Source organism: Lissotriton vulgaris, chromosome 11, assembly GCF_964263255.1.
Source record: "Lissotriton vulgaris chromosome 11, aLisVul1.2, whole genome shotgun sequence".
NCBI lineage: Eukaryota > Metazoa > Chordata > Amphibia > Caudata > Salamandridae > Lissotriton > Lissotriton vulgaris.
This window is the reverse complement of record NC_141699.1, coordinates 653,269,577-653,295,133: the sequence shown is the minus strand read 5'-3', so window position 1 is coordinate 653,295,133 and position 25,557 is coordinate 653,269,577. Positions and strand designations below refer to the sequence as shown.

Below are 25,557 nucleotides of genomic sequence, written 5' to 3'. Positions count from 1 at the left end.
AAACCGAGTGACGACTTCGAGCCCTGGCCCCGAGACACTGCCACCGCCCGTCCCCGAGTCTATACGGCCGAGAGGCGGCTGACCTGTCTGGAGATCGCCTATACTGTGGAGTGATACTCTCCTCCCGCCTCAGACCCGTGGTGCAGCCTGCTGAGGAACGCCGCGACCAGCACCCTACGAGCTGCAACCCCTCAGGAGATATTTCGGCAGAGCGCCTTTGTCTGCGGCCGGTGGAGAGGGAAAAGGAATGCACGGCCATGTTGAGATGTGGTTTGCTGCCTGCCTCATCGGCCTGGTGTGCGGCCGGTAACTCCGTAGCCCCCTGTGTTGACGGCCTGACCTTCCTTGTCTGTACGCGTGTGGAGCCCTGTATCGCAGCTGCATCGCGCTGCGCCCGCATTTAGGTAGCGTTGTGCCCCGGCCACTGGAATGGGGTCGGCTGCCTTGGAGAAGGGGGGTGAGCGCCCGTCCCTGTCTGCCGATGATGGTGCCCGAAGGGGACCGGGGACCAGTTTGCATATTCCTCTCTGGGAACGGGACTACGGGAAGCCCCAACCGCCGATTTCTTGCAAAAATATCCTGGCCGCCCTGACCGAACTTAGGTCGGAATTGAGGGTGGGCTTTCGAGCGCTGAGTACCAGTCTCGACACAATGGCGGCTGATCTGCGGAGGGGCTGGACACTGGATGGCCAGCTGCCCATGGGACTATCTACATTGGAGCCTATGAGGGGTGCATTGTTGCTTTGTATTGGAGGAGACTCCGTGACTTTCCCTGTTTCAGTGGAAGCCTGCCACCGGCCGACCAGTGAATGTGCCCGTGAAACTTTGTTTCCTTTGTCTCCGGAGCTTCACACTCTACCGCCTGCAACTATGTTATTGCTTCCAGCCTGGGACTCACAACAGCAGGCCCCTTCGGCGGATCTCCTATTGTTGCCTTTGGCCTGCGCTCTGGAGACCGCGCATAACCCGGATGGACTTGGGAACTTGATTGCTCAGGACGGAGAATTAACTGGTGACGTTCGCTGGCCATTTTGTGGGACTACTGTATTCACCTCCATTATGCGGCCATTTTGGTCCTTGGTCGGGGTGGGGGTGAGCTTTCTTTGTGTGCCTCGTTTTGGGGTCTGTACTAGGTCGGGTCAGGGCTAAATGCTCCTTACGCAGTCGGTTGCTTGGCGGGTGGAACCGGGACTGGGATTGATTTAGATCTGATTCAGTAGCACACGATACATTGCCTTTCCCCTAACTGTTGTTGTATTCATGTCTGATTTAAGCAGTCGCAAACTGAGTGGGGAGGGTGTTTTTGGTTAAGGGGCTGGGACTGTTTGGATTGGCTCCTCCTCCCGATTCCTTGGTATTTGGGGAGTTGCAGATTAGAATGGTCTGATCTCTCTCTCTATATTTCAGAGTTTTTATTCTTCTTTTCTTCCTTTACTTTTACTACATTTCGGGTTCTTTATGGGGCGACAGGCACATTGTCGGGGGGGATAGGCCGTAGCCTCCGCATTGGTGTAGGGTGGGGGGGTAGATTTTATTTCATAATTTAGTTTCTATGGGCCTTTTTTTCATTTCTCTGCGCTTTCTTGTACTGGTTTCTTTCTGAGTCTGTGATAGAGGTTGTGGGGGAGTGGGTGGCGCTGGGAGTGGCACAAACTTAGTTCCTGTCGTTTGCTTGCTTATTATTGTATTGCTATTCTGTTGGGACACTGCACGCAATTGTTGCTGTCATACTTGCTGCCTACTCATGTGGGTACTACAGTACGGGCTCGGATCTCCTTTGTACCTATCCTCTATTGACTTTTGTTTAATTCGGCAAAACTTAAAAATTAACCTTTATTTCTCCTTCCCCCTGGCGACATAATTTTCAGTGTACATGTTCTTAATTGTTGCTCTATTGCCTAATGCCATTGGGGGGACCATATAGTTGACAACTGCGCTCAAATGTTCTGTGGCCGGCCAGATGGTTGTAGGCCCGTATTTGTATTTCTGCACCAAGCGCAATAAAGGTTTTCAAAAATTTAAAAAAAAAAAAAAAAAAGATCTACATAAAAATTACTTTTGACTTTATTTGACTTGATGCACAAGTTACTACTTGTGTAACGATATATCTGTAAGAGACATTAGTTAGTGATAGATTCCTTACCTTAGAATATCCCCAGCTGTCAGACTGGATCCGGAAATTTTTGGGTAGTAATACCCCTGCGCGCCGGCAGGCGTCGTCCGCGGCTCCGCGTCCGTCGTCCGCGTCGTTAGCGCCGGAATGACGTCGTCAGAGTACATAGACGCCGCCCATGCGCGCTGACGTCAGTTCTGATACACAGGTTTTCCGCACCAGATACGCAGAGCCATGATAGAACCAACACTGTTGCCAAGAAACTAGGGCCCTGAAAGGGGATGACCTTAACCCTAGATATCGGTTCGCAGAACGGGGAGGATGGGTGGGTCGGTAAGGAATCTACCACTAACTAATGTCTCTTACAGATATATCGTCACACAAGTAGTAACTTGTGCATCTGAAAGAGACACGTTAGTGATAGATTCCTTACCTTAGAATAGATACCCCAGCAATACCAACCCGGGTGGTGGGTCTGCGAACCAGTAATCACACCAGAAAGTCCTGGAGGACGGAACGGCCAAAGAAGCCATCCTTCCGGACTTTGCTGTTCAGGCAGTAGTGTCTTGCAAACGTGTGCAGCGAGGCCCACGTAGCTGCCTGGCAAATGTCCTGTAAGGGTACTCCTCGGCCCAGGGTAGTGGTAGTCGCCGTGGCCCGAGTGGAATGAGCCCTCAGTCCAACAGGGGGTTCCTTCTTAGCCAAGGAGTAACACGCCTGGATACACAAGATGAACCACCGCGAGATGGTCCGCTTGTGCACCGCCTTTTCCTTCTTAGCGCCCACGTAACCAACAAAGAGTTGGTCATCCACCCGGAACTGGCGTGTGCGATCCAGATAGTAAGAGAGCGCACGTTATGGGTCCAGACGGTGGAGCCTCTCTTCCTCTTTCGAGGGATGCGGAGGTGGAAAGAAGGTGGGCAAGGTAATGGACTGCACGATGTGGAAGGCCGTGACAACCTTGGGCAGGAAAGAGGGTCTTGTCCGCAACACAACCTTGTCCGGATGAACAGAGAGGAAAGGAGGTGAGGAAGAAAGAGCCTGGAGCTCACTCACTTTCCTGGCAGAGGTGATGGCAACCAGGAAAGCAGTCTTCAAGGTAAGAAGACGGAGAGGACAGTTATGGAACGGCTCAAAGGTAGCACACATTAGGTAGGTAAGCACAAGATTCAAGTCCCACTGGGGCATCATGAAGGGAACAGGAGGAAACATGTGTGTGATGCCCTTCAAAAACCTATTTACAATCAGGGACTTGAACAAGGAAGGCTGATCAGGTAGCCTTAAGAAGGCGGAAAGGGCAGAAAGGTAGCCCTTGACAATGCCCAGAGCAGAGCCCTGCTGGGCAAGAGAAAGAAGGAAGAGGAGAACCTCAGAAAGGGGTGCAGAGAGTGGATCCACAGCCTTTGCTGTGCACCATGCCACAGATCTGTTCCACCTGCAGGCGTATACCGACTTTGTGGAGGGATGCCTGGCTGCCAGAATGACGTTACAGACTTCGGGAGGTAAGTCAAATGGCCTCAACTGTCACCGCTCAATCTCCAAGCTCGTAGGTGGAGACTGGACAGGTTCGGTGGAGGACCGTCCTCTGCTGCTGCAACAGAAGGTCCTCCCGAAGAGGCAGACGAATCGGGGAATCGACTGACATGCTGAGTAGCTCAGGATACCAGTATCTTAGTGCCCAGTCCGGAGCCACAAGGATAGCATGGGCCCGATCGCGACTGATCTTCTTCAGCACTCTGGGCAGAAGTGGTATAGGCGGAAAGGCGTACAATAGACCGCAACTCCACTCGCGACGAAAAGCGTCTCCGAGCGAGTGCCGCCTTGGAAACTCCAACGCGCAGAACTGATGACATTGCGCGTTCTCTTCTTTGGCGAATAGATCTAACCAAGGCTCTACCCACTGCCGAAAGAGGCCTTGCGCCACGTCCGAGTTCAGACGCCATTCGTGATCCATCATACACTGGTGGCTGAGTTCATCTCACCTGGCGTTCAGGGAACCTTCCAGGTCTTGAACCACCAGGGTCACGCCCTGATGTTCCTGCCACTGCCAGAGGCGCAGAGCCTCCTGGCATAGGGTCCACGACCCCACCCGCCCTGTTTGTTGCAGTACCACATGGCGGTGGTGTTGTCCTTGAACACCTGCACTACACTCTCCCGGACAGAGGGGAGGAATGCCTTCAGTGCTAGACGAATCGCCCGCAGCTCCAAAAGGTTGATATGGAGCCGGGACTCCGCCGGAGACCAGAGGCCTCTGATCTCCGCCTCTCCCATGTGGCCTCCCCAGCCCTGGAAGGACGCGTCCGTCATAACCACGTGCTCCGGGTGGGGTAGGGAGAGGGATCTGCCACTGACCCAATCGCGGTCCGTGATACGATAGACTACAAGTTAGACGAAGTCTACTCTTGGGCAGATCAATATGCACAGTGTGAAGAACCTACAAGAAACCACAGGCATCCCCTTCTGAGGAGAGTGTAGCGACTGAACAAGACACCCTACCTACCAGAGCACCACTCGTAGTTACCCCAAGCACGAGCAGTGAGGCAGGAGCACAGGGAGATTCAAACACCACCCCGAGGGAGGTTTTTTTAGAGGGGGGCAAAACATCCAACCACCCTCCCACGGAACAACCGCACACAAAACAAAACGGACAAGGAGGGGACAAGGTTAAAAAAAAGCAAAGAAACAGGAGGAACTTGTGATGAACATTTCGGATTATGAATTGAGTAGACTAGAACTAAGGGTGTTGAACAAGGGTATGTCATTTGTACCCACGTACTCTACAAATAAACTGGAAACAGAGGTTTCACTTTTCAAGTTTATGAGAAAGCTTCGTTTAAGATGGTTTTTTCACACAATCATCCAAGATCCTATGGCTTCAACAACTACACCAGACACACAACATGGTTTCAGACCTAAGAGTATGTTCATAGCCCCGTTTTCTCACAAGACTTTAGATTTATTTGAAACCCTAGTTAAAAAGGACATAGAGCAGATTTCCACTACCCGCAAAAGTAAGAACAATTTGACCCGACAAGAACAAATGACCTTGAATAAACTTGCAGAGACAATGACACTCTGAAAATAGTACCTGCGGACAAAGGGGGAGCCTTGGTGGTGTTAAACAACTCTTACTACCAGGCTAAGGTTAATCAGCATGTAACCAATGAGGAAACCTACATCAAACTGGAAGCGGACCCAACGGTTCAATTTCAAACCACTTTGAAAACTATTCTTGAAAAAGCCAAAGAGATGGGATGGATAGATGAGCAAACCAGTAGATTTTTGACAGTACAGTACCCAAAGAGACCGCACATATACATGGTGCCCAAGATGCACAAGGACCCGGTTGACCCACCATTCAGGCCAATTGTGGCAGGATGTGGGTCTCTGCATGAACCTTTAGGAAAGTTCTTGGACCATTATCTGCAACCACTAGTACAGCAATGGAGCACGTACATACAAGACACAACAGATTGTCTAAAAAGAATCAATGAAGTCACAATCACTTCAGAGGAACCAATATGGTTATGTACCGTAGACATAGCAGCTCTGTACACCTCTAATCCCCATCATGAGGGAATAGAGGCGGTGGAATGGATGTTACTAAGGCATGATTATGATGAAGGCATCAATGTGTTTCTCCTAGAGTTACTTCATTTCTGCCTTTATCATCGGTACTTCAAATGGCAGGACAGTTTTTACCTTCAAAGGGCAGGAACCAACATGGGTTTTACTGGGGCACCGACTTTTGCCAATATATTTATAGCAAAGTATGAGGAGACAAACATTTTGCAGAACCACCGTTGGACACGACATCTAAAACTTTACGTCAGGTACATTGACAATATTCTAATAGTGTGGAACGGTCCCCATGTCGATTTAGAAAATCTTTTGACTGAGTTGAATGACTGTCATGATCAGATCAAGATAACCTATTCCATCCATGCCAAAGCCATGAATTACCTTGACATACTCATTGAAAAACAGGGTCAGGAATTACACACAAGACTGTACAAGAAAGCAACAGACCGCAATAGTGCGCTGCACTATAGCAGCTTTCACACCATGTCTTTAAAAAACCATTTACCCTACTCCCAGTTTTTGCGGGCTCGCAGAATTTGTTCTCAAGAGACACAGGGTCTTCAAGAGATGGAGACCATGGCACAGGCATACAAATACAGAGTGTATCCGGAAGAGGTACTAAAGCAAGCCAAGTTTAAATCTAGTCTTAAAATCAGACAAGAACTACTGGTTAAAACAACCAAAGAACCATTGAAAAGGGAGGTGTTTGTAATCAAACATTCAACAGCTAGCAGATTATTCAAGAAAAGTATCTTAAACAGATGGGAGGCCATTGAACAGGAAGCTGACCTCAAAACAGTATTCGTAGGCAAGCCTTTGTTTGCCCACACTAGATCAAAGAATTTGAAAGAAATATTGAAGCAACCACACACCAGAATAGGTACAGTCCACCACAGAGGTATGGTGAAATGTCACAACTGTGGCCACTGCAGCAATGTTATGGTAGGGGATGTTTTCCCACACCCACATACAGGCAAACAAATTCAATTGAGACATACGTCAGACTGCAATACCAGCATGGTAGTGTATGCCATCAAATGCCCCTGTGGGCTGGTATACGTGGGGAAAACCACGAGGAAGGTAAAAGTTCGCATCACGGAGCACAAGAGTATGATAAGAACCAGTAACTCTAAGTCTAACCTGGCCATGCATTGGAAAGAGCGGCAGCACACCATACCACAATTGCGATTTACTGTACTAGAGAGCATAGATGAAATGTTACATGCTGATACTAACCGCCAATTGTCTCAAAGAGAAACATATTGGATTCGGAGTCAGAATACGCTTGAACCATGTGGTCTTAATGATAAAATTGAATTTATGTGTTTTTTATAATTTGTTATAATTATGAATGATGTGACGTGTACGATTCAAATATAGTATTTAATCAAGGCATGTAAAGTAACTTTGTCAAAACCAGTACCGATTGAAATGTGCCAGTCATATGACATTCTACAGATGTTCACGGGCCTGGTAGAAATTCTATAGAACCATTAGCATAGGGGGCTGAGTCCATTCCTATTACCACTCAAGTGTTGTTATACACGCTAGTCCAGTAACATATATACTGTGTTTACATGATTAGATTATTTCAAGATGGCGCCCACCATTAGAATAGACGAGTAGTCCGTTTTTAGTGTTTAGTCTGAGGGTGGCGGCTGCATATAGGAAACAGGAAACCGTCTGCACTAAGCACCTATGAGAATCTGGGCGTTCCAGAATAGGGTTTAAAGTAGTCTCTTGATTTACAGAGCTTAAAGAATTAGCGGCGAGTTCAACGCAGATACAGAGCAGACGGGACATTCAAAGACAGTGGGCTCGACAGGTAGGCGGTACTTCGATACCGGAGCTAGCTAAGGAAACAGGAATTGTTGTCTGCAGGTATTGATAGTATTTCATTTTTCAGACAGGAACTCAGCATATTGTATAGAGTGGCCAGCAACCGACTTAGTTGTTCAGGAACGAATATCAATGACATTGACCAGCATGTGGTCGTAGAGTGACACCGGGCAGGTTGGCATGCTAGTGGTTATACACAGAGATTGTATAATAGAAGTACAGAGTCACCAGCATGTTTTTTGATTTGGGACTCGTTATGACAAAATTACACAATGTTCTGCATGCACACGAGGTTGGGTCCAAAACTTCCTATTTCTGAGTTTTGATGAATATCGTTATGTTGGTTTTAATTACAGTATTCCCCTGACGAAGGTATCTCGATACCGAAATGCATTGGGATTGACTGAATACGATGTTGTGATGAACCCATGTACATGATGTAATGTACTCAAGAAGAGAAAAAACAAGAAAGAAAATTGTCATTAAAAATATGACGTCTTCAAGGATTTGAATTTTTGTTTTTGTGGCAACAACTGATAGTTGCATGGACATTGAGTTTGGAAGAGAAAATGTGATTTATAAATTTGTGTATAGATATTGAAGGCAAAAAATTGTGTTTAACAGGAGCATCCCACGGGGGCTTGTGAATAGTGCGCCGCTCTCAAACAGTATCTGTTTGTTGGTTTAATAGGGTCCACGACCCCACCCCGCCCTGTTTGTTGCAGTACCAAATGGCGGTGGTGTTGTCCGTGAACACCTGCACTTCACTCCCCCGGACAGACGGGAAGGAATGCATCAGTGCAAGACGGATCGCCCGCAGCTTCAGAAGGTTGATGTGGAGCCGGGACTCCGCTGGAGACCAGAGGCCTCTGATCTCCTCCTCTCCCATGTGGCCTCCCCAGCTCAGGAGGGATGCGTCCGTCACAACTACGTGCTCCGGGTGGGGTAGGGAGAGGGATCTGTCACTGACCCAATCGCGGTCCGTGAGCCACCACTGCAACTGTCTTTCAGTGCACTCCGAGATCAAGACATGGTCGGACAAGTTGCCCTGATGCTGGGCCCACTGAAACTTCAGGTCCCACTGCAGAGCCCACATCCGCCACCGGGCGTGATGCACCAGAAGGATACCATCAGCCCCAGAAGCTGCAGCGTCAACCTCAACGTAGCCCTGGAGTCCTAAAAACGCTCAAGCGCATGGTCTACCTTGTCACCACAGAGGCGACGGCCATCGAACGGCATATCCGGAAGGGTAGCCTGGACATCCTCCGAAAAGTTGGCGAACCTCAACCAGGCGTGGCGTCGAACCGCCACCGCCGTTACCATCGCCCTGCCCAGTGAGTCTGTTGTATCCAGCCCACACCGGATGGAATACCGTGCTGCATCTCGACCCTCCGCAAGGGCTTGGCCGAGTTTAGCCCGGACCTCCTCCGGACATTGTGGCAGCACGTCCGCGACCGTGTCCCACAGGGTGTGGGTGTAGTGGCCCGAGAGGCATGCGGTATTGACTGACCGCAGTCCCAGACTCAGGGACGAGAACACCTTCTTCCTGAACTGATCGTACCTCTTCGATTCCCGATCGGGCGGGGCCGTCGGGATGCGTCTGGGAAGAGGAGGCCTGGATGACCATGCTCTCGGGGTAGGATGGGTGGACAAAAAGCATGGGTCGCCCGGGGCCGGGCGGCAGCGTCTGGCCACGTTCCTATCCACAGGTGGACCTGTGGCGGGCTTGGACCAAGTGCGCCCAAGAGAGTCACACAAGGCCTCATTGAACGGCAGTAGAGGCTCACTGGAGCTTGCCTGCGGTTTGAGGACCTCAGTAAGGAGGTTAGTCCTCACAGCCGCGACAGGGAGCTCAAGGTTTAGGGTCTTGGCTGCCCTCGTCAACACTACACTATAAGCAGCCCCCTCCTCCGTACCCACGGTTGGAGGGGAGACAAATCCAGTGTCTGGCGAAGTGACAATTCCACTGGCCTCCCCAAGATCATATGTCCAGTCCTGTTGAGACTGGCACTCCTGTGCCAGAGGGTCCTCAGACCCCTCCCAATAACCCTCGTCACCCATCTCCTGTAGTTCAGGATTAGCAGATGGGTCCAGTTCATGGAAATAGAATCCCCAAAGGCCGTCGGTAGTGGCGCCCAGTGGCGCCGCTCCGATGCCAGAACCGGACCGAGAGTAGGATCGGGGACAGCGCCCATAGCAGGCGCCGGGGGTGACACCCGCGGGGCCGGCGCCGGTGAGGTCGACCGGCGAGGACCCGGATCCAGAAGCGGATCCCGGGAGGGCCTGTGGCGCAGGGACCGAAGTCGCTGGTGGCGCCTGGGCTGAAGCACCCGACGGCGTGGGAGCCGAAGCACCCGACCCGCTAGGCCTTCCATCCGGGGCCGTTGGGCCCGGAGAGGCCATAGAACCCGGCTGAGGAGGGAGGGACTTCATGGCCATGAGGTACCGCTCGACCTCTTCAGGCGTCGCATCATGCGCAGGGACCCGAAGGTGTGGGGCAGGCGGCGACATCCGCGACTAAGTTGGAGTTGCGTGGGTGGTGTCACCCGAACCCCCCGGCCACATCGCGCGATCGTCGGGGTGGGTCGGAGGAACGTTGGTGCCTCTCCAACCTCTCATGCCTCTTACCTGAGGACATGGATCCTGACGACCGATGTCCACTCCCGCAGCTGCGAGGGCTCCGACCCCGCGACCTGTCCCTCGACCTCTTGTGGGACCAGGACCTGGAGCGGCACGGGCCGACTGCCGGAGTTCCAGTCGCTTGCGGGACCGCTCCCGCCTAGCTTTAGACGTCAGGGCCCGGCAGTCGGAGCAGGTGCGGTCGTCGTGGTCGAGGCCTAAACACTTGAGGCACTGGCGATGGGGGTCGGTAACCGACATCATTCGGTCGCACTTGGAACAGGGCTTAAACCCGGGCATCCCTACCGGCACCGTAGGAGTCGAAGACTCGAGAAAAGAAATGATCAAAAAGATCAAAAAGTTTCGTCAAAAAAGACTAAGGGGTAGAGCTTCTCCGAATCTGCGCTAGCTGGCGCGGAAAAAAGAAGAACTGACGTCAGCACGCATGGACGGCGTCTATGTACTCCAACGACGTCATTCCGGCGCTAACGACGCCGACGAAGGAGGCAGAGCCGCGGACGACGCCTGCCGGCGCCCAGGGGTATTGCTACGCAAAAATTTCCGGATCCAGTCTGACGCCTGGGGATATTCTAAGGTAAGGAATCTATCACTAACGTGTCTCTTTCAGATAATCGTGGCACCTTCAGTGAAGAAGAGTCGCTGAGGAAAGGTGTCAACAGTGCCATCTTCAAAGTCACTATCAATGGTGCTGCAAACTTCATCTCTTTTTTATTCATGATGAAGGTGGAGTTATAAAAGTTGGTGACTGTCTTATTTTCTTCTCTTTTTCAAGGGAAGTTGGTCTCGCAGATTTTCTTTTCAGTCTTTTTTGATATTTTATCTGAAGTTCTACAGTGAATGAATCTTTAGTCAGATAATTTAATTTTTGATACCTCTGCTGAATCTGGCTTCTTTTAATTGCTTTTTTCCTCTAGATATACGAGAGCTTGCCTCAGACTATTCCAGAGGAGTGATGTTCTCTAGCCCTTATTTATTTTAATCTATCTAATAATAGTCCCCTCTCTATTGTTTTAGCTGAAAATGTTGTGCAGATTTTTCCATCCCTTAGGATTTATGATCTTGAGCAAATCATCTGTGGAAAATGTAAACATTTCTGCAGGAATTAAAAACGGTAAAGGTTTTTAATTTTATTTTTCCATATTTAGCTCATTTTACCCTGAAACAAAGTTGGTGGTTGAAAGAATCTACACCCACAACATCAGTCAGAGAATTTTATATAAGCAATATAAAGTTAGAGCAAACCTCTGGAACTTCTTTCCACGTGATGTGCATTAGATGACATCTGGGAGGGGTGAAACAGACTACACTCTCACCTCATTGGCTGAAGTTTGTTCTTTTCAAATGAGGTGGATGTTCTAACAGAGATAATACTATAGCGCTGTTCTGAGGTATTGAAGGCAGGCAGTTCTTTCTACTGCCATTGTAAAGTTATCGAGGGACACCCCCTATAACTATGGGGAATTATTCAAGCAAATTAGTCTGTGAAAGGTCCAATGGTGGAAAATGTAACTAATTTTTTATAGACATCTGTCGGCAAAACAAATATATTTGTTCACAAAAAACATTTTTTTTAACATTTTAAAAATGATATAATATTTTCAGACATATCCACAAACATGTAAAGAAATACTTTTAGTAGTGGAGTAGAGGAATAGTAAATGTATACAATTTGCAGTAAATGTACATGCATGAGTGTAATAATACAGGGCAGCTTGTAGTATTAAGAAGGTTTATTTGACAGCACAGCATCCAGTCCTGACACAGCAGGATACAGTTTACAACTGACTAACAGTAGAGAATGCTGTATGAGCAAATCTCTGTTAGGAATGTAGAATCAAAAGGAAACACAACATGGCACATGCAATTAAAGGAGTAGAAGCATAAATAACATAGGCACTTAAATATACAGGATATAACACACCTCCCTCTTTAAATAAAAGTAAAGAATATAAAACTAAAACAATTAAAGACCAAAAGGAACATGCTATACAAAATCTTGCAAAGAAATCGGTCTCCTTCTGACTCGCGTATCATCTTTAATTCTTGAAGCTACTGAGTCAGAAAAGGAATCGGACCCACCATCAGAAGTGTATCCTTTGTCAACATTAGCATGAGATTGGAATTGAGAAACATCTTGTGTAGGACATTTAGCAACCCTGCTCGAATTCCAGACCTTGCCATCCTGAGTAATAACAGAGTTACTGAAAACTCTTTTGATTTGAATAGGTCTGCCGAACTTACTCATACCTTTGCTGACTAAGAAAGGTTTTAAAATTCTGACCCAATCACCAACACACAAATCATGCTCTTTTGTTTTCCACTTCTTGTTGTACCAAACTGCAGACTTATTTTGTTTCCCACTGACTCTCTTTGCAACTTCTTTGATATCTACCCCACTTTCCCCCAGACCTTCACATTTTTCCTTGAACCACCAGGGGCACGTGTCTGACGCAGGATCCCTTCCTTTAAGTAATTTGAACGGACTAATCTCAGTGGTAGTATGAGGAGTTATACGATAAGTCCAAAGTTTCTGTCTAATACAGTTCAACCAATTCCCCTTCTCCTTGATAGCATCAGAGACAAAACCCTTCAAAACACGGTTAAAACGCTCAACCTGTCCGTTCTCATGTGGCTGGTAAAGTGATGTACATATATGTTTGATGTTACAAGATTGTAAGAACAATTTCATTTCAGCAGAGACTAACTGCACACCATTATCTGAGACCAATACCGAAGGACAGCCTTCCCTAGCGAAAACTTCTTTGAAAAAGGAAATGACAACTTCAGAAGTGATTTTAGCTACAAATTTCACTTCTGGCCATTTAGAATGGTAGTCTACAAGGACCAACGCAAAACGCGAACCTTCCGGTAATACTTGGAAAGGCCCCGATATATCAAAAGCTATCTTGCTCCACGGAAATTCTGGCCATTTTACTGTCTTAAGGGGTGGAACGTGTAATTTTAACATCTTGTCACTGGTACAGCACTCATTGCATTCTCTAACAGTACGGTCTATGAACCTGTCCATACCAGGCCACCAGAAATGTAACCTTATAATACGCTTCATGGCCGAAATTCCCGGATGAGTCTTGTGTGCTAATTTGAGAATGAGCTCTTGCACTCCACTTGGTGGAATACATTTCTCAGATTTGAAAAACAAACCACCTTCACACCATAACTCTTCCGCTATGTTGTAAAATGGTAGCAGATCATCTTCAACATTGTTTTTGCTAGGCCAACCCTCTAGAAGATATTTCTTTAACTTAACAAATTTCTCATCCTTATTCTGGCATTACATCCAAAACTGTTCAGAAATATCTTGATACTGAGAGGATACTAGATCTGTCAACCCTAACACAAAATCAACTTCACTAAGACTATTCACACTGTCAACATTACTTTCACACGGAAGGCGTGATAAACAGTCGGCAGTAAAATTTTTCTTCCCTGGAATATATTCAACTTTAAAATTGTACTCCTGTAGCTTAGATGAAAGACGTGCAATCCTAGCCGTCGAGTTCCAACCACCACCAGCAGATAAGATATGCACCAAAGGTTTATGGTCAGTCCTTAAAATAAACTCACTGCCCCAAATATAAATTCTATAGTGTTCAATGGCCCACACACAAGAAAGCAACTCACGTTCAATAACCGCATATCTGCGCTCAGTTTCATTCAAAGTTCTGGAGGAAAAAGCTACATTCCATTCTAAAATACCATCTGTCTGAGATAGCACACACCCAAGACCGTACAAACTTGCATCAGTGGTGATGATGCACTTCTTACCAATCCTAAATGGTTTCAAAGTCGGGGAATTAACAATATCACGTTTAATATCAGTGAAAGCCTTTTCCTGTTCAGTCTCCCATACAAAATCATTGCACTGTCTTAAAAGTTTTCTTAATGGTTCCATTTTGGTGGCAAAATTCACAACAAATTTACTGTAATATTCACACATTCCAGAGAAAGAAAGAAGTTGTTCCCTATTCTTTGGGGCTGGAGCACTGAGAATAGCATCAACATTAGATTTTTTAGGAACAAGACCTTCCCCCGACAAAGTGTGGCCTAAATATTCAACCGACTTCCTAAAAAGTTTGCATTTGTGTGCCTTGAGGGTAAGGCCAGATTTTTCTAATCTTTTGCACACAACACTTAAATGTGAACTATGTTCAGCTTCATTTTTTGAGAAAATCAAAATGTCATCCTGAAAGCATTTTACAAATTTATCAAGATCTCTAAAGATTTGAAACATGACACGTTGGAAAACAGAGGCAGCAGATGCCAACCCAAACGGCATCCTTCTATATTGAAACAATCCCATGGGGGTAATGAAAGCTGTATATTTCTTGGAATCTTCAGTAAGCTCAATTTGATGATACGGAGATCTAAGGTCTAAAGTGGAAAAAATCTGCGCACCATCAAACAAGGAAACAAGCTCATTAATATTTGGAAGGGGATGACAATCTATAACAATATTAGAATTTAGAGCCCTCAAATCAATGCAGACCCTTAATTTTTGGTCGGGGTTGCGCACCAAAACAATGGGCGAAACCCATTCAGACGATTCAATGGGCTCTATAATATTGTCTTTAAGTAGGTCATCCAACATTTCTTTTAGCTCATCCCTAATATTTAGAGGAACCCCTCTTAGCTTTTGTTTGACTGGGACTGCACCCTCCTTAAGAACAATTTTGTGTGCAAAATTTTCCAATTTCCCTAAACGGTCACAGAAAACTTTATTAAATTTTTCACTCCATGATATAATTACATTATCTTTTCCATTAATATCAGAAATGGAATTAATCATATCTTGTTCACTACATAAGGAGATGGGATCCTTGGCACGTGGATTTAACGTGATGCCAAGTTCCCATTGGTCATGCCAACCCAGTACATTGACTCCTTTGATAGCAATGTAAATCTTAATTTGAGCTGACCTTCCTCTGAAACATAAAAGAACATTAAAGAAACCTTCAATATCGATCATATTTCCATTGAAACTTTCAGCTAATATGTCTGAAGGTTGTAAATCAGATCTGTTACATACAGTTGTTAATTTTTCATTAAAATACTCTCTGGTAATAATCGTCCATGGAGATCCAGAATCTACCATGAGTTCATTAGCAATAGATGAAACATGAAAAGTACATTTGGGAGATTTCCTACTGGTTGATCCCACACAATCGCTTTGAAGAATAGAAACAACATATCCACGCTCAACTTCATGTTTGACTTCATCAACAATACCAACGGAAGATACTTTAGTAGGAGTAGGAATGACAGATCGTCCAGTACGAGCTTGAGAATTGTACCTTCTCTCTCTACATACATTGCTAAAATGTCCTAACTTGTTGCAAATATTACAAGTTCTGTTTATAGCAGGACAGCCCTGAAAGGAGGCTATATGTGATCTACTACCACATCTGTAGCATGAAAACGATGAATTACCAAAATCTGATCTTCTGTTATTGACACCAACAGCATTTTTATATTTAGACTGAAAAGGAATGACATTTTTGTCATCAACTTTGGGTTTAACAATACATACTTCTTCTTCTACATTAGTTTTACTAGAATTGGAATTTGTAGTTTGTTTAACTACTATATCCATCCACTTTTCTGACATTTCTGTGGACTTAGCAATGGCTATGGTTTCTTCTAAGTTAGGGTCACCTATACACCATAGTTTATCTTGAACCTTTTTGTTTTTAACATGAACAATGATCTGATCACGGATCATTTCATCTGCCATGGCACCAAAATTGCAATGTAAAGTCAAAGCTCTTAGAGCAGTGAGAAAATCATCAAAAGATTCCTCCTGTTTCTGTGCTCTAGTATAAAATTTAAAGCGATTTAAAGCAATATTAGCGGTAGGCTTGAAACGTTTCTCTAATCTACCAAGAGCTTCAGTGTAAACATTTACAGAATCACCACTTCCACTAGGCACAGTAAATTGAGGCAAAGTTCTAAAGATCTCTTGACCCTCAGAGCCCAAACAATGTAACAAAATGCTTTTTTTTCTCTCAGCCCCCATACGCTCTCCATCAATAGCTTTCATATAGTTGAAAAACTCCTCCTTCCACCTTGACCAGGGCATAGGAGGATCACCTTTAACTTGTAAAAATTTTGCAGGAGGATCAAATTGCATGGTGATAATAAAATTAAGTAAAACAAATAAATAAATAAATAATTGTAAAGATACACAGTAAAAATGAAGAAAATTGTTGAAGACAATGTACTTATACCAATGTGGAATCACAAAGTTTGTAGCATATGAAGAGAATTGCAGACTTGCAGAGCTGTTGTGGTTTAAGCTGTAAATAGCTTGTAGAACTCTTGCCAGAAATCCTTGAAGAAATAGAATATATAAAAAAATGAAAGTTAAGGTAAGCGCTAACGTTGTAATACACTTATTAGTGCAAGCGCTAATGTAATGAGCAAAAACGGAAAGAAACAACGATCTAAAAAGAAGATGAAATTGCCGTGAATGTGTTGCCAAGCAACGAAACAAAACAAAATGGAGGCACGTAACGTGCGTGATGACGTTTTGACAGCGTGCGTGATGACGTTGTAGCGTAGCGTGATGACGCTACATGACACAACACGGAACCATCGAAGATCTGGTTGCTAGGCAGTGGCGTTGCTTCTCCGCTTTACAGTCGATGATGTCAGTGGTTGCCAGGCAATGGCGTTGCTCCTCCGCTTTGAAGCGGATGACGAGTGCACACTCTGAATGGACGAAGGCGTTGCCACGGAGATGGAAGCTCGTGGAAACGTCGCACTGTAGGCAGCCAGAAAGTCAAAAAATGCCGGCAGGCTTAAAAGGTCAGAAAACAGATAAAATAGTATTTTTGAGTTGAATAAGAAGGAAATTGTAGGTAGTTCCTGGGAAATACTTGCGGAAAATAGCAAACGAAATTCTTCAGAAGCAGGAAGTTTCCTTAAAGGCAGGCAGTCCAAATAAAAAATAGCAGAAAAACGTAAATATATCCAAATTGGGTTCAAACTCCGCTCCTGTGCTGTAGATGGCTGGAGTAAGGTTGTCCTCGTCACCAATTTTGTAATAATCCAGGGCAGCTTGTAGTATTAAGAAGGTTTATTTGACAGCACAGCATCCAGTCCTGACACAGCAGGATACAGGTTACAACTGACTAACAGTAGAGAATGCTGTATGAGCAAAGCTCTGTTAGGAATGTAGAATCAAAAGGAAACACAACATGGCACATGCAATTAAAGGAGTAGAAGCATAAATAACATAGGCACTTAAATGTACAGGATATAACAATGAGGGGATAAATTTAGTATTTACACCCAAAAGTAAACAACATCCCAGAAAGTATTGGTCTCTGGTGTTGGCAGGTATAGACAGACTTACTATAAATACCTCAAACTATAAGCAACATTGGGGAATGTGTTGGACTCTGTGGGAAAGTCAGATTTCCCATTCCCCCTCCAAACTAAGCAACAACGAGAAATGTCTTGGATTCTGGGAGTGTCAGATTTACTATTCCCACTCCAAACAGAAGAACATTTGGGAAAGTGCTGGAATTCGATGGAGTCAGATTTACAATTCCCACTTCCAACAAAACAAAACTGGGAAAAGAACTGGACTCTGAGCAGACGAGGGGGGGGGGGGGAGGGGGTGTCAGATTTACTACTCACACTCCAAACTTTACAACACTGGGGAAAGTGTTTAACTATGTACGGAACTTCAGCTCTTGTGCCAGTGCCGCCTTATGGTCAAGTATAGTATATGAGTGAATAATTTGTATGTTAAATAATATTGTAAATTGTTTTGGTATTTTTTTTAAATGTAGAACAAAGTTGCAGCAATGATAATTTAATTTAAATTTAAAATGTAACTTTGAATATATTTAATTAAATTCGTTTTCCAAAGTTTAATTTTAAAAAAGACAACCTCAAGTAAAAAAGTATATTTTATAATATGTTTTAATGATTATGTACAGTGAAGTGCAGAATTAGAATTATTTCAATTTTCTTTAAGTAAAAAAATAAGTGACATACATTTTTTAATTCAAGAAAAGTTATTAAAACATGTAAGCATTCACTAAAATAGGTTTTTTGTATACATTTTGTGCGGAATTGGACTATTTTATATATTGAGGTTGTGTGACCTCATCGTGTAACACACTACCAACACCTTTAGGACAACTCAGACTTTGTTTGTTAAATGTTTAGCTCAACCTTGGGTAGCTTATAGCTCTGAACATTCAGACTTACTCAAAGGAACAAGTATAAAGCATTTATACACACCAAATCAATTGCACAAGAAAGAAACAAGACACTCGAGAAATTTTGACCCCAATTTGTAAAAATAGATTTTTGCACACCAAAATGAAAAAGATCCTCCAGAGGGTTCCGGCGATGCAAGTTTTAAAAGGTATAGTGAATCTCAACTTATCACTTAACCATTTACAAGCTCTAGAAAATTCACCAAATTTGACACAAACATTTTTTCAAGAAAAACTTGCTGATCAATCTGGTTACTTGGAGTTACTTTGGGCAACCAACTACGACACAGAGATAGTCAGGGGGGCCAGCAAGGTCCACTGAAACAGTTACCTCCTCACAAGAAGCGTTCTCCAGTCCAGTTTCAGTGTCAGTGGCCCCATGCCATTGACTTCTATTGGAGTGATAATGATGCAAGGCATACAGGATGCTGAAAATGCTCAAAGATGCTGAAGATACTTTAGGGCGTTCCTGTGGATACTTCTCGGTCCACAGGCTTGGTGAGGCAATTTTGGCCACAGATGTCGATGTCCTTCGAAGTCCTCTCGAGCTTAACAGAAGTCCATTCCTCACTGGACTACCAGTCACCTGGTACTGTAGTTTCTGAGGTTTCCTTCTTCTGGAAGGAACTTGCCTCCTGTGCAACCCAGGCAACACACTGACAACTTTCCTGGTCCAGCAGGCTTATATGCAACTTCGGAGTGTAGAGTCTTGGTCCTTAAGGCTGCAGATCTGTGACGAGCCAAAGACTTCAACAACAAAATCGCCAGGCAGGCTACATCAGCTTTGGGGGCCCTGCGCTGCAAATAGGTCACCGGCAAACAGACCTGTGGAATCTCTTGCTTCTTGATGGGCTCAGGATTCGAGCTTTACATAAGCAGGACAAAACAGGCACAGTCCTTTTCCTTAGCTAGCCCAAGGTGCAGCAGACACAATACAGCATCACTGCATTTTTTGCTGGGTTCTTGGTATTGCAGGGCAGTTCTTCTTAGCTCCTCATATCCAGTCCAACGACAACTGAGTTCTGGGTGCCAGGGGTGCCACAAAAACTCCCTATGGGGAGACTGCGGCAAATGGGTTACCAGGTTCCCGCTCTCCTAATGACTATTTACTTTAAAGTGTTGCATCTAGCTATCCCTGAAGACTCCATTCTACCACTTTCAACATGGAAGAACAACTCTTTTGGCATGGAGAGCTCCCTAGTCCAACTCAGAGGTGTGGGTACAGGGGGATACACACACCCCAGAACTGGTTTGACAATGCGTGTTCCCCCAATTGCTGGACTGTCTACCTAAGCAATATAGAAGCCCATGAGAAGTCCCATGTGTTTGCCAATTTGCGCTTCAAAGGCAGTTCCCCCTTTGAAGCTCGCCTTTTGCTCCAACACCCGTGTGGCTTAATGCCAGGAAGAGGTAACACCTCTTCCCCTCGCAAGCTTCTATTTTGTCCTTTCCTAGGAGTTTTTTACACAACTTCCTAGGAGAGCAGAAAGCTGTCTTGGGAACAGGACCCATGTGCAGCAACAACTGGGCAAAGGAGACTTTGGGCAACAAAGTGACGACTTTTGAAAAGTTGCACATACCAACAAGTTACATTAATTTTGACTTGGGCATCAAGTTGGGCTTAATGTAATGAGTTGTTTTACACCTTGGAGTATCAAATTTGGTTGCCACATTCAGGAATCAGCACAGCAGAGCGGTCAGCGAGTAACCCTGAACTCGCCCATGAGGCTACTAGTCCCTTTCACAGTAGAAATAACAATTCAGGGTTTTTACTACCAGTACACATGAAAAACACATGCTCTGCCTTTAAGTAGTAAACCCTGCCTTAGGACACGCTCAACCTGCTGTAGGGGTGACTAACACATATTAAATGGGAGATTTTGGGCTTTGCCATGGTCTTAAATGACAAAGTCAAGTTAGCAGTGAACATTGCTCTTGCAGCCTGGGAGACAAGTTCTTCCTTTGTTACAACCAGTGCTGCAATTTCTGGGTTGACCGTCTAACTTACATGCCTTGGGTGCAATATACTATGAACTTACAGGTAAGTTAGCTTATGCCGATTGGGTGTAAGTCAATCAAAACATACACATTTTAAGGTTAAGGAACTGGCAATAAGGTTCGATAAGCAGGCCTAAGAGCACTCCGAGAGTTGAGAAACTATCAGCATTAGTATAATCTTTCGGTGTGACCATACAAAAAGAGGCTTTTCCTTACAATTTTTTAAACATTAAATTACATTTATGTATAATATTGTATATTTAAGAGAAATAATTTAATATAACCTTATTTTCTCTTGAGTTGAATTTAAGTCCCTCCCGCCATTATTTTATATTGGAGGATGTTACAGCACCAGCGGTTGGTCAAATGTGGTGCTTGAATGACTCCAGCTAACAGCTGGAGCACATTTACTACTGTTTTGATCCTTTTTGGCTGTAATAACTTTAGAACTGAAGTTTGTGCATAGGGACAGGCTTACGCTTTTGTATGTGGGTTCAGATCCCTTTCTAAACCTCTCTTAAGCCCTACTTACTCCTCCCTAAACCCAGCCTATTTTGTAGTAAGTATGCCTCATGTTTCAACCACTTCCTTTTCCCTCCCTACTGAGTAGTAAACTTAAATGTATGAGGATCCTCCTATAGAGAAGATAGGAGAGGTAGAAGTGGAGATTTACACTCATAGGTTTGTGAACAGCATTTTGTAGTACTTTAGTAGTACTACTGTAGTGCTACTAAATGCACTACAAAATGCAATTTGTGTTTTGTAGATCTTTTTTTTCTTCACATCAAACCCACTCACACTGATGCAGGCCCACAAAGATGTTAGAAAGAGGGAGCAAGCATGGCATGATGCTTAATGAGAACACATGTTTCCCGCCCTAATCATAGCTCTTCAGCAGCAGCCCTACGGGATCTACACTGGCTGCCTGTGCACCTACGCGTCTGTTACAAGGCTGCATGTTTAGTGTTTAGGGCGGTGCATGGACAAGGCCCGGTTCCATTGCAGAATATGTTTGTTTGGTACTCCTTTCGCGGTTCTTATGCTCTTCTTCGGCTCAGCTGCTTGTGGTACCGAGATTCCAGAGAGTGAGGATGGGTGGCCGTTCGTTCAGTGTCGCAGCGGCCAAGCTCTGGAACTCCCTGCCACTGTCCCTAAGAAGCCAAAGGGACTTCTTCCTGTTTAGAAAAGCCCTGAAAACCCATCTTTTCCCCAGGGTTGTCTGAGCAGCGTATGTGCTGTTAACGTTGATTTCAAGCGCCAGGATGCCCTTGGGGTGACAGGACCGCGCTATATAAGTACACATACATACATACATACATACATGTTTAATGTAGAATCCATCATCTCTAAGGAAGCAACTTAGTTAGCTGAACAAGTGTAAAAAAATGCTATCATTCCTGCCAAGTCCAAATACTGCTAGAATGATGGAGAAAGACGTCTTGTAAGCACTATAAATAATAAGTAACTGCTTTCCCATAGTATCTATTGTTGTCTGTGTCAAGTCTCAAAAGAATGAAGACAGGTCTTAACAAAGTTGTTAATGTGGATATTAATATAGCATTATCATTTATTTGTAATGGATCCTAGTTAAGACATTATTGGACGTCCCAGTAGTAGTGAGTCTACCCTGTGTGCCTTAAAAAGAGTGTAATACAGTGGCATTCTAGGATTCTTTATAGCCAAATATTGATATATGTGATCATCTCGAAAAGGTTCAGGTCCCTCCATCTTCTAAGTTTGGTCTGGAGTATCTGCTGGAGTTTTCCTCAGGTAAACTTATTTCTCATGGATGACAAAATGTCCACCTTTATCCAATTAATGAACAAGTTGCTTACCTTCAGTAATGACCTATCATGTAGAGACTCTATCTTGCTGCAGATTCCTTCCCTTAGAATATTCAGGGAGCATCAAACTGGTTGTACCTCTGATCACCAGTAGTTGGGCATTTTTTGGCTCTGCGGCGTCTGAGCTGGAAAAAAGCACCACGCCTATATAGGCTCACCCCAGCAGCCTGACATCAGTTACTTTTTGTGACCTTTCCATGTCAGAAGCGCAAAGCCATGAAGGTTGCTGATGTACCAGTGTGCAGACACTAAGGACTTTATAAGGGTTACTATATAGAGAAATGTTTTCACAGAGCGGTGAGGATGGGAGGGTCAGGAAGGAGTAGAATAGATATCCAAGCAATACCTCTCAGGAAGGGAATCTTTGTAAAGATTTAGACCAAGTAGTCCTGGATGACTTGGCAGGCAAGGTGCCCTCACAACAAATCCGACTGGCAAGGGAGTAGTCTTTGGTAAACATGTGCGGAGTTACCAATGTGGCAATCTGACAGATGTCCAGAACAAGAACTCCTTGAGCTAACGCAGTGGTTGCAGCTTTGGCTCTGGTTGGATGAGCTCACAAGCCCTCAGGGGATTACTTCTTGGCCATTGTGTAACAGATCTTAATTCATTGTGGGATGGTATGTTTCTGCTCAAACTTCCCTTTCTTTGCCCCGACAAACCCAATTAAGAGTTGATTACCCACCCGTAACTCTCTAATACGATCAATGTAGAATGACAATGCCCTTTTTGGGGTTCAGTCAATTGAGTCTGTTCTCCTCTTTGGAAAGGTGAGGTGAGGCAAAGAAGGTAGCCAATGTGGTGGTCTGGCCTCCATGAAAAGGTGCTACAACTTTCAGTGGGAAAGAGGCGCATCTTCTCAAAACCAGTTTTCTGGGAAAAAAAGAAATGTATTGAGAACATGCTTGCAGTTCACTAACCCTCCTGGCAGATGTAATAACCACTAAAAAGGCAGTTTTGTTTTCATGGAGGGCAATTGTGCATAGGCTTGAGTGGTGAGCACATGAGGAATGTCAAGTCTAAGTTCAAGTCTTATTGGGCATGATGAAGGGCTTTGGAGGAAACATATGTTGCAGATCTTTCAGGAACTGAGTCACAATAGGTGATTTAAACAGAGAGGGCAGATGCGGCATCAGCAAAAACGCCAATATGGGCAAAATATACCCTTTAACTGTGCCCAAAGCATAGACTCGCCAGGCTGACGAAAGAATAAATAACAAGATCTCTGACAGAGGTGCAAAAGGGGATCAACATTTGTGGTACTGCATCAAGCCACAAATTAGTCCTAATGGCAGGCGTAATAAAGACTGGGTTGTGGGATGCCTGGCTGCCAACGTGACATCACAGATTTCATCAGGGAGGTTGAAAGTTGTCAATTGCTGCCACTCAATCTCAATGCATGAAAGCGGAGCATGTACAGGTTTGGGTGCAGGACCCTGCCATGTTGCTGTGACAAAAGATTCTCTTGAGAGGGCAGCCTGATCAGAGCACCAATGCCCATGCTAAAGAGTTCAGGATATTATACTCTCTGTGCCTATTCCGAACTCGCAAGAATGACTTGGGCCCGGTCGTTCCTGATCTTCTTGAGAACTCTAGGCAGGAGTGGTATCGGCGGACAGGCGAACAGGAGGCCTCAGCTCTGCTCGAGAAAAAATGCATCTCTAAGCTAGACTTGGCTTGGAAACTCCAGTGCACAGACGGGCTGACATGGTGCTTTCTTGGCGGTGGGGGAAAAAAATCTAACCAAGGTTCTCCCCAATCTCTGAAGAGTTTTTGCATCACCTCCAGATGGAGACGCTATTCATAATTCGTTAAGTGCGCCAGGTATGCCCAGACTTGGGTCCCGGGCTCACTGTGCCACTGGATTCAAGGTAGCCTGGCTGATATGGGGTGATGCCCCAAAACTGGTGATACAAAAGGGGATTGCTGAACTGTTCCTATGGAGAGATACTCCAAAACTGGTCTCAGAATGCTTGTTTCTGGTTCAGGCAAGACCTGACTTGGCAGTTCGGGCTGGACTGTTCCCATGAGGAACAGGGTCAATACTGATTGGCATATGGCTGGGTCTAAACCGGGGTGGCATGGTGAGCAAAAGAACAATTGATTTAACCCAGATCTCTTGAGAGGGGGTGAATGTTTGATTTGCTCTGCATTCTGTCCATCATCTGAGTGTCATTGACATTCATAATTCGCTGGGCATTAATGAGGGTGTTTGTCCACTCTGGCATTTAGAGAGCATGCCGATGTTGAAGCACCAGAGTAATGTCTTAACGTTCCAACCATGTCCAGAGACACAGGGCCTTTTGAACAGGGCGAACTACCCCACTGTGCCCTGCTTGTTCCAGTACCACAAGGTGGTAGTGTTGTCCATGAACAACTGACTGCGTACTCACAGCTGAAATGCATAGGGATGAAGGAAAGGATGTTGGACTGATCAACCCAGAAACAATGCATTTTAGGAAATAAAGTTTTGAACACAAGCAAATGATTGTGAAATAAACAATTAAAACTACAAAGAATTTTTGGAAAGAACCACTGATAAGCTGTTGTTTCAGCATTCTGACCTGTGCCCAGGGAGACACCCCATGGATGTGAGGATGCTACCATATTAACAGTCCAATAACACTCTTCAGCAGGGAGTGATACCCAGGAGCACGGCACAACCGATAAACTTCACAATAATACGGCAGTGCACGATCCATTTAAATAGAAAAGACATTACTAGACATGCAGGGCAGGCTAAATAAAGATTGTGTGAATAGGCTGTAAAATTGACCTACAAAAATCCAATGCTTAACAAAGAAGTTACAGTTCAAGCTTTAATGACGATTGCACAAACATGAGACCATCAGGAATGAAACTACAGATCAAGGAATTAATTGCCTATTTTCGAAAATGGAGTGAGATGGATAGATGGGAAGGTAGACTGGCAAAGAAAAAAGAGCCAGAGAAAGTCATATTAGAACTGCCTCTGTCTGGAACAGAGGAGGATGAGGATATACACATGCTTCCCATTAGAGAGGTGTTTGGTGGAGGCTAGGCCCACATACATTGGAGCAGGACTGATCTTGCGTCATTCACAAATGATTTTCCAAAATTGAGGGAAAAAAACTGTGGAATGGTATAGACAGGTTGATTGGTTTGTAAAGATATCAAACGTTCTGTGGATAGATTTGAATATCTTCTTTGAAATTGTGGTTGTAGGTGACTCGTGGGCTGAATGCAAAGTTGCCATGGATTGGCCCGAGAAGGATCCGATGAGACATTCAGTATCAAATGCTCCGTCACG

General features: G+C 45.0%; 1 protein-coding gene across 1 annotated transcript in view; it reads right to left on the bottom strand.

Annotated features, from left to right (window-relative positions):
• LOC147683289 (uncharacterized) overlaps positions 1–25,557 on the bottom strand; it is a 1,765,034-nt gene that overhangs the window by 857,776 nt on the left and 881,701 nt on the right. The window lies entirely within an intron of this gene.